Source organism: Giraffa tippelskirchi, chromosome 7 (assembly GCF_054371585.1).
Source record: "Giraffa tippelskirchi isolate mGirTip1 chromosome 7, T2T-mGirTip1v1.2.pri, whole genome shotgun sequence".
NCBI lineage: Eukaryota > Metazoa > Chordata > Mammalia > Artiodactyla > Giraffidae > Giraffa > Giraffa tippelskirchi.
This window is the reverse complement of record NC_137281.1, coordinates 104,979,141-104,990,214: the sequence shown is the minus strand read 5'-3', so window position 1 is coordinate 104,990,214 and position 11,074 is coordinate 104,979,141. Positions and strand designations below refer to the sequence as shown.

Sequence of the window (11,074 nt, the reverse complement as noted above, 5' to 3'; positions counted from 1 at the left end):
AAAGGTCTTATCTGAGTTCCTGTGGCTGCTTAGATGGAGCTGAGAGCATAACTTGGATTGGCCCTGTTAGCCTTCAGCACCCTCTTCTGTCAGGAGAACGAGCAGGGTCATCACAGAGTAAAGGAAACTTTGGGAAAGAAGCTACCGAGCCACCTTGGAAAAGTTGAGAGTCCTGGGGATTCTATTCGTGTCTAATGACTTTGGAAAATTTCTTTGAAATCCTTCCAGTTAAGACTGAATATACAGGAACATCTTATTAATTTATATTCAGGTGACCAGAAAAAGCAACCTTCAATACAAAGAATTTGAATTATCTGATATCCTTGTTCTAGCAGAAGAGTAAAGCATTCATTCTGGATCTTTTTTTTTTTAAAGGCTGATTATTTGCCTTTGCTCTCTTTCTCCAAGGAAAGGCTTTTCTGTTTTCGTTCTCTCCTTCATAATGACACTTTGCATTTGCTTTAAAGACACTGGGTTTCTACTGGCAGTACTCCCTCTAATAGCAGAGCCACCTCACTTAGCTTAGGGATCTGGTTTCACCACTGAGTTTCCTGTAGATTATGATACTTATTTTGGCTTTTCCCATACCAACATGGTGAGATTTGTGTTCTCCAGTTTCATTTTCTGATGCTCTTCATACACATAGGTAACTCCATTTCCAGTCCATCTCATTCTGTCCATAGTCTTGGTGTTTCTCCCTTATTCTTCTATCAAACCACTGCTATCTGGAATTTTATTATCTTTCCACATGGTCAGCTATCGATTGTTGTGTAACAAATTGCCCTAGATTTGGTAGCTTAAAGCAACAAACATTTCTAGGGTCACAGTTTCTGTGGGTCAAGATCCAGACACTGGCTCCTGATCTCTTGTGAGGTTGCAGTTAACTGGTCGGCCAGGGCTGCAAACATGTGAAGAGCTAGAGGGTCCATTTTCAAGATGTCTCATGGGGGTTGTTGGCAGCAGCTACAGCTCCTTGTCACGTGAACATTTTTGTAGGGCTTCCTCAATAGTACAGGATCTAGGACAAAGAAGGAGGGCGTGAGAGCACCCCAGATGGAAACTCCAGTCTTTATATAACCTACTATTGGAAGAGACATCCTATCACTTCTGCTTTAATCTGTTCAATAGATGTGATCCAATAAGTCCAGTCCATACTCTATCAGAGAGAAATTAAACTCAACCTCCATTACAGTCCTTAATATATTGAGAGAGTTGTTTTTTGTGGGGGTGCGGTGGGGGTAGGGAGGGGTGCACCACCTTAGTTGCCCCATCAGGGATGGAACCCAGGCCCTGGCAGTGAAAGTGCCAAGTCCTAACCACTGGACAGCCAGGGAATTCCCAATCATAGTTGTTTTAAATTCCCATTTGATCGTTTCAACATCTTTGCCATATCTGAGTTTGGTTCCGATGCTTGCTTTCTCTCTTCAAACTGTTTTTTTTGCATTTTAGTATGTCTTGTAATTTTTTTGTTCAAAGTGGGATGTGATGTATTGGTTAAAAGGAACTCCAGGAAATAGTCCTTCAGGGATGTGGTGCTAAGTTTTTTTTGTGGGGGCAGAGGAAGTGTTCTACAGTCCCATGATTAAGTATCAGTCTAGTAGTGAGCCTGTGCCCCAGGACTGTGAACTTCACAAGTGTCCCCACCATCTTAGGTGGGACAGGATGGCTAGAGGGACTAGAGTTGGGCATTTACCTTCTGCTGGGTTAGTTGCTGCTGCTGCTGCTAAGTCACTTCAGTCATGTCCGACTCTGTGCGACCCCATAGACGGCACCCCACCAGGCTCCTCCGTCCCTGGGATTCTCCAGGCAAGAACACTGGAGTGGGTTGCCATTTCCTTCTCCAATGCAGGAAAGTGAAAAGTGAAAGTGCAGTCGCTCAGTCGTGTCCGACTCTTCGAGACCCCATGGACTGCAGCCTACCAGGCTCCTCCGTCCATGGGATTTTCCAGGCAAGAGTACTGGAGTGGACTGCCATTGCCTTCTCCGATTTCTGCTCTAGTAAGTTGTAATTCTCCATATCCCCCTGTCTGTCTCTCCAGTTTAGTGGTGTTACCTTGTAACCTCAATTCTGCCAGATCTAAGTTGAGCTGCTGATTTTTCAGTTTGTTCATCTTTTTACTTGTTAGGATAGAGGGAAGTCTTTTTTTTTTTAATTATTGAGGTATAATTGATTTACAGTGCTGTCTTAACTTCTGCTATACAGCAGAGTGATTCAGTCATACACATATATATTCTTTTTCACATAATTTCCAAACTCCCATTCCATCCTCCCCACTCCCTGCCCGCAACCACAGGCTGTTTGCTGTGTCTATCATATGGGACTTGTCTTTCTCTTTCTGACTTACTTCACTTAGTTTGACACTCTCTAGGTCCATCCCTGTTGCTGCAAATGGTATTACTTCAAGAGGGAGGACTTTTAATCTCCATACATGTTAACTGCAAGCTAGGTTTTTTCTTTAAACTTTTTTTTAATTTATTTTTTCATTGGAGTATAATTGCTCCACGATGCTATGCCAGTCTCCACTGTATAACAATGTGAATCAGCTGTAAGTACACACATATCCTGTGCCTCCTGAGCCTCCCCTGTAAGCCAGAGGTTTTGTAACATCATTATTGTGATTATCATGTGACTGTGTTTTCTGGCCTATTTTCTACTCAGTGTTACTGAGAAATTACTACATGCCAGGCACTGTTTCAAGTACTCTACTTGTATTATCAGCAACTCTGTGTGAGTAGTACTGAACTTAGTTTGGGCTCTATAAAAACAGTCTGCAAAAGCAATTTGTGTGCATGAGGTTTATTAAGAGAATGTTCTTAAGGAAAACTGGTAAGGGAGAGAGGGAAGCAGAGTAAGAAAAGAGAAGGCGTTACACAAGGATAGGATTTCAGGTGAAGTATGGTCCCAGCGTGATATCTGGGGGCTCTGGAGTGTAAATGGTACCTTGCCTCATTGCTAGGAAGGGAGGAGGGCTTTTGAACCCTCGCCCCAGCTAGTCATTAGTTACAAGCCATGATGAGGGCCCCCTTCTCTTTCCACTTTACAGAGAAACTTTAGGCACAGAGAAGTTGAATAATTTACTCAAGTTCACACGGCCAAAAACTGGTGGGATTGTATTTGGACCCTAGGCATTCTGGCTCTGTGGATATATTTTATACTGCATTTAAAAAATTTATCTATTTTTAGAAGTCTGCCTCCGTTGGCCAGCAAGCTACTTGAGGGGGAGGAATCGGGAGGAGTGTGTGGCCCCATGCCTGGCCCGCCGTGCTTCACCGGCTTCTAAGTGATGGAGAACTCGCCTAGGTAGTGGCCAATTATCTCAGGCTTGATTTCTACCAGGTTGAAGGTCTTGCGGTTGTAGACGCCTATCATGCTGTCCAGCATTTGTGGCAGGAAGATCAGTTCACGCAGGTGTGTCGTCACCACCTCGGGCTTCTCCACGGTCAGCACATCCTTCTTGGCCTTGCGCAGCGGCTTCAGCAGCCAGTCTCGCTTCCGCCGCCACCGCCGCCACCGCCGCCGCTCGCCTTACAGCTGCATCAGCTGCTCGTAGGACATGTCCAGCTCATAGGACACGGTCGAGATCCACGCCACGGTAGGTGAACTTGCGGATGGTCCGCTTCTAATTCTGTTCCCCTTCCGCCATCTTGTCGGCTCCTTGGAAGGGATCTGTGCTGCATTTTAAAAAGGCATACTCAGGCACTTGTCTCATTTGACCTTCCAAAAGCTCTGTGAGGTAGCTGGGGCATCGATCATTATTATAAAATTTCAAATGAGAAAATTGAAAGTTAGAGCTAGGTTTTTAAAATACTCTAGGTCTTGGTCTTGTTCTGTCTCCGGGTAATGTCTTGCTCTCTTAAATTAACCAGCGTTTGTTGCACAGACTGTATGATTACAATAGTAATCACCTGATTTAGGAGCACATCACTTAGTGGATACAGAGTATCTATATTCTGCGCTGTTTGCTGTTCCTATTATTGAAATGGAAAACTTCGTCTCTGCAAACAAGGAGGGGTCCTAGCTTCTACTTAGATGTTATTTTAAATCACAGGCTGACTAGCTCTCAAATGAATGGATTTACTGCTTTGTAATTGCAAGGTAATAACAAGAACAGCATCCCATTGCTGAATTCCTGATTGCAGAAGAGTTGAAAATTGTGTAAAAAGAACTTATTCATGGAAACAACTCAGGATGTTATTGGGGAGAATCATATAATTATTTATTATCTTCACTGAAGAAAAGGAATTATAAAGTAACAAAGAGGTTGTAAATTTCAGCAGAAAATGAGGAAGGAGAAATTTGGGGAAAAGCTATTCCATCTAGGGAGTAATAACTTGAAATGGAGCTTCTAAAATCAGCGTTTAGGCATTAGCCTTCCCCCAATCTCAGGAATATAAGAATGCAAACAGGACCAAGTTTGCACTGATACACTGAAATAGCACAAAGGACAAATGTGTGGTCTACATTTGCTGCTTGTGTTTCTTATTCCTCAATTCCTTGTGAATCCTCCAAAGTCTGATTTCTACCCTGTTATTTGCAGTTGCTCCCAGATTCATTCTCTACTCTTTCCCTGCTCTGTTTGTATCAAGCCCACCTTTCTGTGGTACGTGTATCTCGGTCTCTGTTTCGGCATGCTGGATTTTTAGTTATGGCATGCAAACTCTTTTTTTTTAATTTATTTTTTTGATTGAATAATAATTACTTTACAGAATTTTGTTGTTTTCTGTCAAACATCAATATGAATCAGCCATGGCCCATGCAGGAGACTAAGGTGGTTTCTCAGGCAGCAGTTCAGTCTCTGTCATTTCTAGCTCAGTAGACCGCACCCTTTTCTTGTAGCCCAAGCTCATGGTAGTCCTGATTCTGGTTTCTGGCATCATCATCTCCTTCTTTTGTTCTGTCAGGCCCAGGGGTGGCAAAAACTTCCTGGTATTGCTAGTCTCTGGATTGCCTTATTGTCCCTTTAGCTTCTCAGCTCTTCCATCACTTGGGTAACTAATTACTTTTATTGAGTTTCCTTTACTTGAATTGCCTCTCCTCAGTTTTTAATTATTTGTGCCACTTACAGCTCTGTTCTTGACCTCTACAGTTTTCTTTCTACACTGCTTTAACTCAGTGAACTTACCATTACCTCTGCTTCACTGGTATTTGCCTCTAGTACCATTTTTCTACCTGCCTAGAGGATGTCCCCACCTGGCAATGCTGCAGAACCTTTGAGATCCAGATGCCCTCAAGTTATTTAGAAGACAGAGGTGATGGTGGGAGGGCTCTTGACTCAGAGATATTCGGAGATTGAGCAATAGTGGTAGGGAATAGCAATAAGTATAAAGAATATTGTGGGTAAGTGACATGAAATTTAGATGATTTTTCTGCTTTCCACCTGCATGGCTCTAGTCCAGAACCTCAAGGTGCATTGCTTACAGGGTTCCAGGCAGGTAACATGATTGAGTGAAGTGGGCTGGGTGAAAGAAAAATGGTCTCTTGATTTATATCCTTTTGACACAGAAACACTTTGTGTGCATATTATAACACTGTGGGAATGCTCTTCCCTTCCATAAAGAAAATGTTCTCTTCCATTTTTCAGGAAAAATTCAGCCCTCTTTTGTTTTTCCACCTTGGTAGAGACTTACAGGTTTCCTCTGCTATTCAAAAGTAGAGCATTCCTATGAAATCTTCTCTAAGCTGAAAGATATAAGGCAAAGAAACGATTACCTTAAGACACATCTTGCTAATGGAGGCACAAGATAAATTGAGAGAAGACACAGATGCTCACAGACACAGCTCAACGCTACAGCGGCCTGATGCTGAGATGCTGCGTGTTGTTCCCAGGGAGGGAGCTTAGTGGGGCCACGTTGGCTTCTCAGGGTGTAAGCTGATTCTCTAAGTGTTTAAGGGCTCACTGCAAAATGAATGTGGAACACTATTTTTGATTTTCATCTTTCTTGGTAAAAGCAAAAATCCTTCTCTGATTTCTTTTGGTTGGTGAAAACAGGTACTAGTGTACGTCTTTTATAAAAGTAAAGTGATGAAAAGTGAACTTTCGAAAAGCAAGGGATACCTGTGAATCCAGAAAAGTACTTTTCTACTATAAGTAAACACCCGTTTACCTTGAACTTACACAGTGCTCTTTGTCAGTTATATCTCTTTTCTTAAGTTTAATTTTTGTGTGTGTGTTATATGTCATAACATATATTTCATTAAAACTGGAAGAAAAAATATTGCAAATTTAAAAAGAAAGAAAGAGAGATTTCCTGCCAGCAGGCCCCCAGCGGTAGATGCCTTGCCTCAGGTGGCTCTGTACAACAGAGTGGTTGAGTCTCGGCAACTGTGGCTGTGTCGTGACAGAACACACTGTATAGCTTCTTCCCTAAGTTTCCAGCCATGAATAATGCCAACAAAGCCCCCGTCAGGGCCTCAAGTGAAAGCAGCGCCACTGCCACTAACACTGGGGCCTCCCTTTCCCCAGGCGGGGCTGTGGCCTGGAGCGAGGCTGGGCCGGAGCCCCTAGTGGATACCATGTCATGGGCTGAGGCCAGGAACCTCAACGGAGGGCTGCGGAAGTCGGCATCGCCTGCGGTCCCCACCAGCAGTTCTTGTGAGTTCTCACCAGGTGATTTGGTTTGGACCAAGATGGAGGGTTACCCTTGGTGGCCTTGCCTGGTTTATAGCCACCCTTTTGATGGAACATTCATTTGTGAGAAAGGAAAGTCTGCCCGAGTTCATGTACCGTTTTATGATGATAGCCCAGCAAGGGGCTGGGTTAGCAGAAGGCTATTAAAGCCATATACAGGTTCACATTCAAAGGAAGCCCAGAAAGGAGGTCATTTTTACAGTGCAAAGCCTAAAATACTCAGCAAGGCAACATGCAGATGAAGCCTTAAATAAAGACAAGATTAAGAGGCTTGAGTTGGCAGTATGTGATGAGCCCTCCGAGCCAGGGGAGGAAGAAGAGACGGAGGCTGGTGCCACTTGGGCATCAGGTAAGAGTGAAGAGGAAAATGACATTGAGAGTGAAGAAGAAGTGAGGCGAAAGGTGCAAGGATCCAGGCAAAGCAGCCGCCAAAAAAAAAAAAAAAAAAGGTCATATCAGACTCTGAGAGTGACATTGGTGGCTCTGATGTGGAATTTAAGCCAGACACTAAGGAGGAAGGAAGCAGTGATGAAATAAGGAGTAGCATGGGGGACAGTGACAGTGAAGGCCTGGACAGCCCTGTCAAAGTTGCTCCAAAGTGGAAGAGAGTGGTAACTGGAAAAGGTTCCCTCAAGAGGAAGAGTTCAAGGAAGGAAATGCCCTCAGCCACCAAGCGAGCAACTGACATTTCTTCAGAAACCAAGAATACTTTGAGTGCTTTTCTCTGCCCCTCAAAATTCTGAATCCGAAGCCCACATTAGTGGAGGATGTTTTGACAGTAATCGCCCCACTGTCTGGTATCATGAAACTTCAGAGGGGCTTCAGGAGGAAAAGAGAGGTGCACAGGAGGCGGCCCATCACCCTGATTTTGATGCATCCACACTCTATGTGCCCAAAGATTTCCTTAATTTCTGTACTCCTGGGATGAGGAAGTGGTTACAAATTAAGTCTCAGAACTTTGATCTGGTCATATTTTATAAAGTGAGAAAGTTTTATGAGCTGTACCACAGGGATGCTCTTATTGGAGTCAGTGAACTAGGGCTGGTATTCCTGAAAGGCAACTGGGCCCATTCTGGTCTCTCTGAAATTGCGTTAGGCCAATACTCAGATTCCCTGGTCCAGAAAGGCTATAAAGTAGCACAAGTAGAACAGACTGAGACCCCAGAAATGATGGGGGCACGATGCTGAAAAATGGCACACATATCTTAGTATGACAGAGTCGTTTGGAGGGAGATCTGTAAGGTCATAACACAGACCTGCAGTGTGTTGGAATGTGACCCCTCAGAGAACTGCAGTAAATATCTTCTTAGCCTCAAAGAGAAAAGAGGAGTCTTCTGGCCACATTCGTGTGTATGGAGTAGGGTTTGCTGATATCTCACTAGGGAGGTTCTTCATAGGTCAGTTTTCAGATGGTCGCCATCGTTCCAGGTTTAGGACTTTAGTGACACATTATCCTGCAGTACAAGTCTTATTTGAAAGGGGAAATCTCTCAACGGAAACTAAGATGATTCTCAAGAGTTTATTATCTTCTTCTCTTCAGGAAGGTCTGATACCAGGCTCCCAGTTTTGGGATGCAGCCAAAACTTTGAGAACTCTCCTTCAAGAAGGATATTTTACAGACAAGTTAAATGAGGATGGTGGGGTGATGCTACCCCAGGTGCTCAAAGGTGTGACCTCGGAGTCAGATTCTGTTGGATTGACACCAGAAGAGAGAGTGAATTGGCCCTCTCTGCTCTTGGTGGTTGCGTCTTCTACCTCAAAAAATGCCTGATTGACCAGGAGCTTTTATCAGTGGCTAATTTTGAAGAGTTTGTTCCCTTGGATTCTGACATGGTCTGTGCTACAAGACCTGATGCTGTCGTTGCTAAAGCCAATCAACGAATGGTGCTAGATGCTGTGACATTGAACAACTTTGAGATTGTTCTGAATGGAACAAATGGTTCTATTAAAGGGACCCTGTTAGAGAAGATTGATACTTGCCGTATTCCCTTTGGTAGGTGGCTCCTAAAGCAGTGGCTTTGTGCCCTACTCTGTAACCCTCATGCTACCAGTGATTGTCTGGATGCCATAAAAGACCTAATGGTTGTGCCTGACAAATTCTCTGAGGTTGTAGACCTTCTTAAGAAGCTTCCAGATCTCGAGAGACTACTGAGTAAAATTCATAATGTTGGGTCTCCCCTCAAGAGCCAGAACCACCCAGAGAGCCGGGCTATAATGTATGAGGAAACCACATATAGCAAAAAAAAAAAAGATTATTGATTTTCTTTTGGCTCTGGAAGGATTCAAAGTAATATGTAAAATTATAGGGATTATGGAAGAAGTCATTGATGACTTTAAGTCTAAAATCCTTAAGCAGGTCCTTAGTCTGCAGACAAAAAATCCTGAAGACCACTTTCCTGATTTGACTTCAGAACTGAACTGATGGGATACAGCCTTTGACCATGAAAAGGCTTGAAAGACTGTACTGATTACTCCCAAAGCAGGATTTGACTCTGATTATGATCAAGCTCTTGCTGAAATAAGAGAAAACGAACAGAGCCTCCTGGAATACTTGGAGAAACAGCACAGTTGAATTGGCTGTAGGACCATAGTTTACTGGGGAATCGGTAGGAATTGGTAGGAATCGTTACCTGTTGGAAATTCCAGAGAATTTCACCACCCATAATTTGCCAGAAGAATATGAGTTGAAATCCACCCCAAAGGGCTGTAAACAATACTGGACCAAAACAATTGAGAAGTTGGTTAATCTGATAAATGCTGGAGAACAGAGAGACGCATCATTAAAAGACTGCATGGGGTGACTGTTCTATACCTTTGATAAAAGTTATAAGGACTGGCAGGCTGCTGTGGAGTGCATTGCAGTGTTGGATGTCTTATCGTGCCTGGCTGACTACAGTCGAGGGGGTGATGGTCCTATGTATCATCCAGTAATTCTGTTGCCAGAAGAAGCTACTCCTCCCTTTATAGACCTTAAAGTATCATGCCATCCCTGCATTACGAAGACTTTTTTTGGTGATGACTTTGTTCCTAAGGACATTCTAATAGGCTTTGAGGAAGAGGAGGAGGAAAATGGCAAAGCTTATTGTGTGCTTGTTACTGGGCCAAATATGGGAGGCAAGTCTACACTCATGAGACAGGCTGGCCTATTAGCTGTAATGGCCCAGATGTGCTGTTATGTACCATCTGAAGTGTGTAGGCTCACACCAGTTGATAGAATGTTTACTAGATTTGGTGCCTCAGACAGAATAATGTCAGGTGAAAGTACATTTTTTGTTGAATTGAGTGAAACTGCCAGTATGCTTACATATGCAACAGCACATTCTCTGGTGCTTGTGGATGAATTAGGAAGAGGTACTGCAGCATTTGAAAGGACAGCAATAGCAAATGCAGTTGTTAAAGAACTTGCTGAGAATATAAAGTGTCGTACATTGTTTTCTACCCATTACCATTCACTAGTTGAAGATTGTTCTCAAAATGTTGCAGTGCACCTAGGATACATGAAAATGAATGTGAAGATCCCAGCTTGAGACTATTACCTTCCTCTATAAATTCATTAAAGAAGCCGCTCCTAAAAGCTATGGCTTTAATGCAGCTAGGCTTGCTAATCTTCCAGGAGGTTATTCAAAAGGGACATAGAAAAGCAAGAGAATTTGAGAAGATGACTCGGTCACTGCAATTATTTCGGGAGGTTTGTCTGGCTAGTGAAAGGTTGACTGTAGATGCTGAAGCTGTCCATAAGTTGCTGACTTTGACTGAGGAATTATAGACTACTTTGGAAGCTTTGAGTTCACTTTTGACAAAGGTGGTATATTCAGAAAACATAATGATCTAATAAACTTTATTTTTTAAAAATGAAAAAAAAAAAAGAAAGAAAATACCCCTCAGGCTGATTGACACCTCCAGGCTGAAAACTCACTCTAGACCTCAGTGTTAGGCGTGGGAGAGAAGGTGGTGGGGTCTGAGGAAATTTGGACAAGGCATGCCCTGTCTAAAGGGGCTGCGGTTAGGTCCAGCTGAGCGTTGCTCTATAGGAAATGGGCCGAGTGTTGCTAGATCTTCCAATTTTTAAAGAAAAGCTAGAAATTGTATTTCTTTGTGATATCTCCTGATTTGAAAACATTTGCTGTTTTTGATTTGAAAACATATATACCCAAATATTCTATGGGCCAAACAAAACCTATGTACATTCTGAGTTTCCTGTGGGTTTGGTTTGTGACGTCTGGTTTAGTCCCAGTCTGCATGCTAAGTCTCACCTACTTCTTTAAACCGGTGCCTTTGCTAAAGACATGTGCTGTGGTGTTACCACAACTCTTCATATACTTTGTTAACTCTGCTGGATGTTTTTCGTTTCTTCCACCAGATCTGCTCCTCACACCTCTCCCTCATTTTTTAAAATACTTTTTATTTATTTATTTAATTTTTGGCTGCACTGGGTCTTCGTGGCT

At 43.1% G+C, this 11,074-nt stretch overlaps 2 pseudogenes across 1 annotated transcript; one reads left to right on the top strand and one right to left on the bottom strand.

Moving 5' to 3' along the window:
- Positions 1-3,209: 3,209 nt before the first annotated feature.
- LOC145514154 (small ribosomal subunit protein uS19 pseudogene) lies at positions 3,210-3,653 on the bottom strand (annotated as a pseudogene).
- On the top strand, positions 3,476-10,395 carry LOC145514143 (DNA mismatch repair protein Msh6 pseudogene; annotated as a pseudogene). Its single transcript, XR_014059873.1, has one exon. The product of XR_014059873.1 is annotated as a DNA mismatch repair protein Msh6 pseudogene (transcript).
- Positions 10,396-11,074: the final 679 nt, after the last annotated feature.